Here is a 10,500-nt window from a genome sequence, read left to right as displayed (position 1 = left end):
AGCCTGTATAAGAATTCTCAGTTAACAAGTCTAAACCACTGTACCACCCAGAGGCATGATGTCAGCCCTGCTCCATCCCCTCCCACTGAAAGACATGTTTATGGACAGCAATGAATAAGCAGAAGTGTAACATTTACTGTGGATGTTTTTAGTCATGAATTGATTGATGATTGTGTAAATCTGTCCGGAGGTGCAACATGCAGAATCTGAAGATCGTGTGAGTCATAATTCAGTCATCTTTCGGTCGCGACGTCAGTTCACGGATTCCCGTGTCAGATATCAGAACATGTGATTGCACAAAACATGGCTCCGGGGGCTTTTCAGACAGACGCGTTTGTTGTATTAACGGTGACTGCAGCAACAACACCTTCACTGTGTGTGTGAAAAGTGCCTCTGCTGGCTGATACTTGATACAATTTGTGACCTGGCCTGAATAGTAAAAGCTGTGGCAACATGAGACGCCTTACGTCCCCCCGGAGAGCATGACCTGGACAAAGTTGGGACAAGTACTTTCTCAGGTTGGATTGTGGCTGCCGTGTAGCTTCAGAACCTGGATTTAGGACACTCCTGAGATGTGAATGAATGGAATGGATGGATTTGCATGGTTTGGAGCTTCCTGTTTAGTTTACACACCGTGGCTGCAGACTTACACGGAGTTTGTTTGCTTTGTCAAATACAACCAGATGTGTGGTTTCTCTCTGGTGTTGGAGGCCATGTTTGTGATAGACACCCCTAAAAAAAACCCAACAACCAACACCAGCAAATAAACACCATTAAAAAAAGCTTCTTCAGTTCAGCAGCACTGTGGAGATGTTGAATGAGGTCATAGAGTGTTTTGTCAGATAGGCAGATCTTGACAGATTGTATCAGAGCTGCATGAACTAAATAACCAATGTACAGCTAATGATGGATTCGTAGAAAGTTGTATCATTTATTTTCGGCATGCATACGTTTTTTTCACAGAACTCTAGCTTTTCCTCACATTCTAAAAACATTTACCTGGGTCTAATCAGAAATTAAACATTCTAAAACATTTTAGAACCTTTTTAGATTTTCTTTTGCTTGTTATAAGATTATTATTATTTATGACAGGTTCTTTATTGTACCATGCTGCAGAGTTCAACAAATGCTCTTCAAACCAACAATAATTGAAGCATGGACACTAATTTCGGTTCAGTTGTCCATGTTGGATTCCATTTTTTCTCCATTCACATTTCAGTTCCACCAATTGGGTGTGCAGACTCAATGTCTACTCTCTCATGTCAACTTCCACTTCCGCTGAAAGGCTGTCGATTCTGTGTTGTGTCCAAGCCATGTGTTGTGATGAAGCTGAATGAAAATCCATCCGAGGTCATGCTGTGTGACGGGCTGATTGACTGATGGGGATTTAACAGTAGTTGGAAGGGAGAACGTCTCTTCCATCTCACTGTCTCTGCTGCAGACAAAGGATGGATTCAGGGCAATCTTCCTACAGTAACAGTTGACGACAGCTCTTAATAAATGATGGTTAGGAGCCCAGTTCCTGTACCACATGATTGATGAGCAAATTAAAAACAGGCCTTTCAAGTTTTTGTTCTTACAATTTTTAAAATTACATTATTTCATTGTTCTTCTGTTAAAACACTATTTAACAATAATATTTGACCCACATTGTTTGGTTCAAGGAAACAGGCCTAGAAAGATAATTGTATTCTAGCATTAAGCAATTTAGCAAGCAGTGCATTCTGGGGTTGTGCGGCGTTTCATGACTTCATCAGGCTGCTAGTGGACTTTAATAAAGTTAGTGCTAAATATATGATTACTGCTGGTTCCTGTGTATGTGAAGTTACTGCATATTAGACCTAGACCTGTATCTGATCTAGGGCCAACATGATGAAGTAAGATCTAACTTTACTAAGTGAAAATATGTTAACTAAATATTTTAACACATTTTATAAATGTAACCACAGTGTTTTGCATATGTGCAGAGTTACCAAGGTTGTGGTATTATAGATCTGATCTTTGTTCTGGTGTAAGCACCACATACACAACACTTTGATTCAGTCCATGATCTTTTGGCACCTAATACATACACACACAGACACAGAAGAACGCACACACTTGTCCAAGTGTCCAGATGGCTTGTGCAATCTGCCCCATGATGTTATCTCTACATCACCACATGTCCGTCACTAAACGGAAAAACAGCACCTGTACAAAACAAAGTAGCATTGAATGACAGCTATAGGAAAGAGATGAGTTGATTATAGATGACCTTAAAACATTTCCTGTGTTATCTTTGCCCTTTAGGCCTGATTATAAATACGTGTCAGATTGAGAAAATTATGAGCGCTTGAACAGATTTATATAAAGACAAAGTATGTGGTTCACAAGTTTCCTGTTCCATTATCACAACAGGGGTATGTGAGAATGAGTTTAGAGGATTCTCTGTATTCTGTTCCAGTGATTGTGACAGGCTAAATTCATGACAGAAGGGACATAAAACCTGAAAAAACAAAACAAAACCAAAAAACGAGATAGCAAAATGCTATTTATAACATGTTAGTTTCATGCAGCTATAGTGGAGAAGCCACAAAGTGAATTTTACCCATCGTCATCTTAAACATTTAAACCCAACCTAGAGATTGAGTGAAACATTTAATTTATTCACATTAATTAATACTTAGTTAATGTAAAATAATTTTATTTAATGTGGGCATTGGTACAACAACGTGAGGTGAACTTGATGAGTAGTATCTTAAACAGGAAGTCCTCGTCTTCTGTGGTTGAGACACACCACTGTCCCCCTGTAGTGCTAAGCTTCCGCTCATGTGAGTTGCTCGGAAAAAGCCTTGAAGTTTAAAGTTGCTCAAAGCGGAAGTGAGCGAAAGGGGATGAAAAACTGGACAGGACTGAAAGAGGACTTTGTATTTCGGTGATTGGCTCTGCCAAAGAAGGGTTTCTCCTGAAAGACAATGAGGGACTGGCTGGAGGGTGAAATGTGGAGCGGAGGTGGGAGGGTGGGGGGGAGTTTAGGAGGGTTTGGGAGAGATGTGAATTACAGCTTCAGAAAGAAAAGAGTAAGCTAAAGTTTACTGGGGTCCGGCATTGAGACAACACCAAGGGCCATTCTCTGGCCCTCCAGCTCTCAGACCACAAAGAGGGGATTTCTTCATTTCTTTATTCAATTTCATGGCATGTCGACCCCAAAACCGACCCATTCCTTTCTCCAAAGCTGCTCCGTTATCCTTTGTGCCTAAATTCTCTTTTTCAAGGAGAGTGAGAGAAAGATCTTTAATAGACACATTGTTTTCAACATGTTGTTGTTGTTGATATCTTTTGGATGGGAGGAGAGAGAGGGACAGAGAGGGTGTGAAGGTTCTAACCTGAGTACTGACATAGAAAGTTCTGATGTGTGTGTTCCACTGCTTCAGTCAGTGTGGGAACCAGAGCGAATTGAAAGGGGGCTCACGGGCCTGCTAGAAAACCCCTGACAAGTCTTGGAGCTTGTTGATATATGTGGTCTGTTGTGAGAATATCTGAGTTGAAGACGATGGCCCAGAGTTGTTGCTGAATGCTGATGTGTCCCAATTACTCTAACAGAGTCTGCAGGTGAAGTCTTCTCATTCATCCTGTTTAAGGATTGGCTGCAAATTTAAAATGAAATTAACAGAGGTGGTAAACAAGTCAAATTTTCTTTGGAAACTATAAACACTTTTTGGTGTATTTTTCGTTTTATCACGAGCATATCTAATAAGTCCCCAAGACGGTTGCTGGTGACGTTTGGCGATTCTTTCTTGAAGAGCTTACAGTTAATTTACATAATCCTACCACAATGTTTTCGTTGTAGAAATGTAGACGTCAACATCTAAAGGAGTGAATATGCTAAACTTCTGTTCATTTCTTCAGATGTAGATCTTGGCACGTCTACAGTGAATGCAAGTCAGTCATGTCTAACTTGACACATTAGGGTCACAACCCACCCTTTCAACATCATTACTCTATATTATATACTGTAGAATTCCCTTTTCAGATGGTCTGTGATCACAGCTAAAACAAATACCAGTTTTTCTATGCGTGCAATGCACTACAGCAGAATATTATATATATAATATTTATAATTATATATTATAATATACCATAGACCCCCTCTAACAGGGGAACCTGCAGTGTGATCAGTTTCTCAGAGACATTCATTTTCCATAGTAATCCCTGTTTAATGAGCATAACCTTTACTGAAGTTAAACAGACAAATTAAAATCATCTGCTGCTCAACTATTGACCCTTTGAGGCAACATCCTCTGCTGGTTGTCTGACGGCAACTCAGACCCTAATTGTACATCCCTCATGCTCCTACATTGCAACACAGTAATTATGACATTCTTAGTTCTCTCTTTTTTCCTCACTGGTTTTTCATTATTGTTTGCATTAAACAAATGTGGTTTCTCCTGTTAAAATTGAATATTTCTATTGCTAGGAGTTTGAGATGGTTAAGAAATAGCAGAAAAACTTTAAACTTGTTTGGAAAAAAAACCTTTTGCCGTTGTGGCTTAAAATGAAACAGACTTTCACAGAAAGTGGTAAAGATGTTTGGTTTTGGACTGCGGATGTCTCAGTCACAGGTATAAAGCTGTGGTCAGAGGCAGACATGGTGGCAGCAGGACTCTTACTCTCTGCTCACTGGTGCAAACTGTGAGCCCACACCAACATATGGTCCATCTGTAGCTTCACACCTAACTGTCTGGCCCTTTTTTGCTCTGATACACCCCACCCCACATCTGACCCTTGGCCGTCTCTCACATGTGATGATGCCGGATGTCTCATGTGACAGAAGGCAAGGTTAAAGGTGATTAACGGGGATCATGCTGTCTGCTGGTTAAGGTGATGGTGGATGTTGGATTACACTTATTATTAACTGAGTATTATTATTATTAATAATAATATTGATAATGTGTTTGTTCCTACTTAAAAATAAAGTAGGCAATGAGTCGTTTAACATTTAAAAAGCCCTGTTACCTTAAGACATAGACACTCATTATAATTTGGCTGCTAGACCTGGCCTCAGACTTCAATTAGAACGCAATGACTTCAAAGTTTCTCAACTTATTTTATTTGTTTGTTTCACTTGGACCACACCAAGAGACTCGTCTTAGCACACGGCCAAGTTAGCGGCAAGTCAAACATGTCGCATTGTTCCTGTTCAAAAAAGCCACACTTCCCGTCCTGCAGTGTTTCACTGTTCCGACTGTTTATTTTCTCCTCTGTGCCATTACGAACAACTGCCTATCTACTCAAAGGGAAACAAGATTCTTGTCAATGATTTAAATGTCTATGGAAATGTTGGCTTTTGTTGTGTGATTGCTGTGGTTTCACATGCCACTATTACACCACACATTTTCAACACTGGATCAGAGAAGTGCTGCTACACTGGTGTCGCAGTTTTGGCTTTTTAAAAAAAAAAAAAAAAAACTTGCCTAGAGGTTTGTACACCTATTTGCAATAGAAGACAGAGTGACTCTTTTCAATGGGCAACCCCAAATTAACAAATGCTGATCACGTCACCAGTGGTGATGCTTATTGCTATTGCTATTGTTGAAATTGTTTCACTTGGGACATTTCTAAACATCAAATTTCTAAACTTTGTTACAACTTTTTGTAAACATTTTGTTACATTTTACAAAAAAAATGTTGCCTTGAGGACTGTTTGTTGATTCAGTAGAAGAAAACTGAATAAATGAATGAACAAAAACAAACACTAAATTGACACAAGCTGATAATTAATTTTTATCATGCCTTAGTATCAAAAAATCTTCCTTATGAACATGAGTAACCGTTACTACCAGTAAACATTACACATACCTACTGTAATTTTCAATATTTTAATTTATGCTGTGTTATGTCTGTATGAGGTATATAAGCTTCTGTGCAGTAGAAATAATGTTTCAGGCTGAGGTGAGATAGCCCACAGTGATTGTTCCTTAAATGGTCCTCTTGCCGTGGCTTCAGGCTTGAACAGCTCCAGTTCTCACACGTCAATGTGTTTGCTAAACTTATTCAAGCCTAAGGTGCAAAAACTCCCTTTTCTACACGCTTTAAATGAGGGTGTGGATTTCAAAAACATGTTACCAGAAATCAAATACAAGAACACGCACTTGTTTACAAGAAAGCACGCTGGTCTGGGACCAAGTTTAGAATAGAGCTGTCGACCTGTAAAGTGTCTCACCCAGAAGACTTTTTTTGACGGCACATACAGCGGTGTCTTACCTCTATTTGTCCTTTGTTTAAAACAAGCTGTTAACATTTAAGCTTCAGTCTATACATAGTTGACAAACTGCTTCATAAGGACGCATGGAAACCCAACTGAATATGTGACATAACTAGCAGCTTTCTGCTTGTACCTTCCCATTGTTGTCACCATTGAGAATATGTCGCTGCTGCAGATATTACTGTGACATGTAGAGTTTATAGAAACAAGACATCAAGAGTAATCATTTAAAAAAAGGCACTGGATAAATAACGACTTTGGCTTTGTGAAGCAGATCGACAGTTTAGTCATTGTAGCGTCCTGCAGAGTGTGTTTAGAGCAGGTCTTAAATCTAACACTGGAAACTCTGGGCCCCACTGGTCACTTAGGCATACTATTATAATTGAAGTGGTATAGAAATTGAATTTGTGTCTCTCTCGACCAACTTCTGTTCACCCATTGATTGATTGATGCCACTGCAATTTTTAGGTCCAGAACGATAACAAGGAAGCAAGGAAGGAGTAACCTGTGCACCGGCCGTACTGTGTTTGAGTGTCAGTACTGGCTGCATCCTCAGAGCTTTAATTTCCTTTTGTCAGACATTTTTCAAAATCATTTTTCAGATTTGCGTTCATCTCATTGTGTTCATCTCTGTGGCTTCATCAGAGCCACACACCATGCTGCATGTCGTGACAAACCCTTCGACAGTTATTTATCATCATCCATCTAAATATCCGTCACAACCCAATGCTCCACTTAACATGATTACACACTTTTGGCCTGGTGATGGCTTGGAGCTGATGTCATAAGCGAGGCAGTAAGGTCATGGACACATGGAAGTAAACAAGGAGCATCGTCCTCATCCTGCTGCCTCGCAGCATGTTGATTAAGAAGTAATGAGCTCCACGACTTACTGTGTCCAGTGGGGTAGAGTTACAGTGTTTGTTTGGACTGTGCTTGTCTTTGTGGTGGACTTATTTTCCCATAACAACAAGTTAAACCAACTACAGCGGAAACAGCAGCACTTTCATTGTTCAACTGAGACCTTACTGTCTCCATTCAAATGATATTTTAATCAAACTTTCTGATTAAGGTGTGTATTAAAAATACATATAGTATAGTAGTAGGGGTTGCCAAGGTTTGTAAAAACCCATGGCAGCAACTCAACAAAGTGAATAAAAAGAGATAGACAAATACGATTGAGACAGTTTCGACATTTGTTAATGAGGGGAAGTGGAAAAGTCGGATGAGGAACCACTGGGCAGAACAGGATAGGAAAAGAGCTGTATGGGCGTAGTCAGAAAGACAAGGCTAGAATACGAGGTAAGTAGTAGTGTTAGTTAGAAGTGGTTAATTAATGTTAACCCCTTAGGGTAGCAGGCAAAAATATAAAGACTGAGGCAGTCATGATAACCTGAGATGTGACTATGGAAAAGTCTTATTAGCTCTTTTAGGTAGCACAAATCTTAGATCATGTTACTGTTATATCTTTCTTGGCATCTTAATTGCTCGCATTATTTATTTTGAAACAGAGTCTTAAGTATGTATGAGCCTGACCCAGACTGTTTAAATACACACGGCTGTGAAGCCTGGCAATGGGGTTGTGAGTTTCCAATGACAGACAGTGAATCTCTGTAATCATGTCTGTCAGTGACAAGTAAAGTATAACTGAAACCTAACACTGAAAAAACCCAGCAGATTTTGTCCAATTGGAAGTTTAAACATCTGTAAAAACCTGATTTTGCAGCATATTAATACATGCTGCACATTATTTGTCAAGTGGAGTTACTGGAAGTGACCTGTATAAATCCTTAAGCCATCGTGTTGTTATATAAATTACTGCCCTGGACCACGGAGGAAGTCAAAAGAAGTCAGACGGAGTGTGAGTGACGTACCTGGCTGCCTCTTTGGCAGCTCTGTGGTCATTAGAGTAAAAAAGGTTAAAAAAAAGAGCTTAATATGAAAATTCCCCCTGACCACTGCACTTTGTCTAATAATGATTGATAGTTTTTGTAGCACAATGACCTGTTGTCCATCATACGTCAAATTTCCTTCAATTATACCCATAACGCCTTCGTTTTCTGGGCTGTTTCCTGTCATAGATTCTAACCAGGCTCTCAAACCTTCTCACTCCAGCATGTCAAAACTCTGCATTTAAGAAAAGTCAGGTACTTTACTTCAGTGTTCATGCCCAGTTCAGCCACCGAAGGCTGTCCACTGACTGAAGCCAGTGTCTTAGTCATGGCAGCAGACAGAGAACGATCCCAGTTTTTGTCTGCAAGTAAACCTGTGGGCTTTGTGATGGAACAATGAAGACAGCCAATACAACCCTGGGTGAGAACGAGGCGAGACCTGGACTGAAAGAGCTTCTTTGTTGTCCCTCCCCTGCCATCGTCTCTGCTGATCCTCCTGTCACCACATCTGTGTGGCACATTGTGTCAATCCCTCCAGAACAGTAGCAGTGATTTAAAAAAACCAACAACTTAATTTTCATATTTTACTCACCCCACCCTTCCTTATTATTGTCTGGTGCCTTTTCCCCAGTTGTTTACTCAAACTCAGCTGAAACAACCGAGGGAAGCCTTACTTCCTGCCTCCCCTTTCTTCTCTCCTGGCAGGCAGGGTTCTCTCATATAAGTGACTCCTACAGTGTTGACATGGTTCAAGATGGCATATGGGATATCTAATTAGTGTACGCCTCAGGCATAATTAGCTCACTCCAGAAAACTGTACAACATGACAGCGACTGCTACTCTCTAATACCGGTCTTAATTAGAAAGGTTACAGACAAACTGCTGCCGACCTTGGCTTTCTGTTTGGCAACGACCTACGTAAATGTGGCCTGAGAAGGGAAGTCCTCCAAAAGTGTCCAACCTTGGAGGAAATTATATGATTTGCCTGATTGCTCTTTGGCTCTGTTCCTTCTGTCATTATTTTTCTACTATTTGGAAGTAACTTTAAGTACGATGAACACAAGGTAGCTTGGAAGTGAATTTTCTTTTTTTCATTCTCCTCATATAAAAGGAGCTGATCTCCTAAAATGCAACTGTACTTTTTTTTTTGTTCTTTTCTTCTGGTTTTAGAGACAGTCATCTATTGGCTTGAGGATGTCTGATAAACCGCAGAATTCACTGTCAGCTCTTTTCATTTCCCGTCCTTGGTAGATGAGAGTTCAGCTGAAGGCATTTGTTTGAATTTTAAACTTTAACACAAACACGAAAGAGTAGAACGTTTGGCACCAGCAATTTGTTGTCAGTTCAAGTTGATCAACTTTTATAGTGCATTCCTATATGGACATCTTCAATCTTCTTAGAGTTGTTTGAGCGAGTATTTACTTAATTATTGCTCTTGATACATTTTTTGTGGATATTTCAGATCTTTTACAGGGGCAATGTATTTATTTGAGCTTTTTGTAGAAAGTTATGCATAGCATTGCATTTTATTTCTGATTTAAGAAGCTGTTATTTTAATATTAGTAAAAGTTGTAAAGCACTGATTCTGTCAACTATTTAGTGTTATCGGTCTACAATAAACTCAGCTCTTGTGTCAGTGTAGTTGGTGACAGCAGTTTCTACAAATAGAAATCGCTGCAAACATTTTTCAAATATGGCTTTTCACAGCCATAAAACATAAAAGGCTAAATCCTCTCCACAGAGTTAATCTCCTTTGTAGGAGGCAAAAGCTTACATCTCGAAACATCTTGCAGACAAAGCCAGAAGCTGTGAGACTGTCAACCGTGGGTGTCATTTTCTTAGCTTCGAATCAACTTGGAGCCGACAACAGTAGACATAACCGCCAGAGAATTGTTGATTTTCATAATCATTCTGTATTTGTCGGGGAACCTCTTCTCTTTTACTTTGTAACACATCATCATCCACATGGCAAACTATCAATTTTCAGATTTTCAGGCGCTGAGTTGCAGGCAGTCATAACAGCAGGAGGCTCCATGGTAAAGGGAGGATACCAGAGTCAAGTATGTTTGGCGGGTTGGGTAATAACATCTCTTCTCCGCTATCTGTTTTCATTTTATGATAGTATTTGCGTCTGGAGATGAGACAGAGAGTCTCATCCAGTCTGAGGCTGGATGATCCAGTGGGAGAGGGAGACAGACGGAGACACGAAGGAGGACGGGATAGAACGAGTCTTTGTAGATCCACTAGTCTTCTTTTTAATGTTTTTTTTCCATGCTCATTTTGATTGGCAGACTTGTATAAGCACACTCTACTTGACACCATCCTGTTACGGTTGTTCTTAGCTGAAGTGGCGTGTGAAGGCAC

At 39.9% G+C, this 10,500-nt stretch overlaps 1 protein-coding gene across 1 annotated transcript in view; it reads left to right on the top strand.

The window, feature by feature from the left end:
* The window catches only part of prex1 (phosphatidylinositol-3,4,5-trisphosphate-dependent Rac exchange factor 1), a 73,542-nt gene that overhangs the window by 7,132 nt on the left and 55,910 nt on the right, over positions 1-10,500 (top strand). The window lies entirely within an intron of this gene.

This window comes from Cynoglossus semilaevis, chromosome 10 (genome assembly GCF_000523025.1).
Source record: "Cynoglossus semilaevis isolate Cse_v1.0 chromosome 10, Cse_v1.0, whole genome shotgun sequence".
Lineage (NCBI taxonomy): Eukaryota > Metazoa > Chordata > Actinopteri > Pleuronectiformes > Cynoglossidae > Cynoglossus > Cynoglossus semilaevis.
The sequence above is the reverse complement of the archived record's forward strand: the minus strand, read 5'-3'. Positions and strand labels throughout refer to the sequence as shown.